The sequence below is a fragment of the Myotis brandtii genome, unplaced genomic scaffold, assembly GCF_000412655.1.
Source record: "Myotis brandtii unplaced genomic scaffold, ASM41265v1 scaffold308, whole genome shotgun sequence".
NCBI classification, from domain to species: domain Eukaryota; kingdom Metazoa; phylum Chordata; class Mammalia; order Chiroptera; family Vespertilionidae; genus Myotis; species Myotis brandtii.
The window spans coordinates 40715-40986 of record NW_005361786.1 but is presented as its reverse complement, the minus strand read 5'-3'; the positions used below and the strand labels follow the sequence as shown (position 1 = coordinate 40986).

General features: G+C 64.0%; 1 protein-coding gene across 4 annotated transcripts in view; it reads left to right on the top strand.

The window, feature by feature from the left end:
- The window catches only part of NR2F2 (nuclear receptor subfamily 2, group F, member 2), a 14312-nt gene that overhangs the window by 9134 nt on the left and 4906 nt on the right, over positions 1–272 (top strand). The window contains exon 1 of one of the 4 annotated variants that reach the window (XM_005869917.2): positions 57–260. The exons of the other annotated variants lie outside the window; for them this stretch is intronic. The gene's annotated coding sequence lies outside the window, so the exon portion shown is untranslated. Of the gene's footprint in view, positions 1–56; positions 261–272 lie in introns of those variants that run through there. 4 annotated transcript variants of the gene reach the window in all.

Here is a 272-nt window from a genome sequence, read left to right as displayed (position 1 = left end):
CGGGGAGCCCCCCTCCGGGCTGGGGCCGGAGCCGGGGCTGGGGCTTGGGGTTTGGGGGAGATTCATCCCGGGGCGGCCACAGGCCGTCTGGGGTGAACCCTTGTGTCTTTTGCAAAAGCGTCTCTCCCTCCCCAGCCCATCCCAGACTCGCCCCTCCCGCTCCCTCTCCTCCAATCAATAAGAAATATCAGCTGTTAAGCAATAAAGAAGAAAGATCCCCCCAGAATGCTGCTTCCCGCCCACCGCGCCGGGACCCCGAGGCAAAGTGGCCA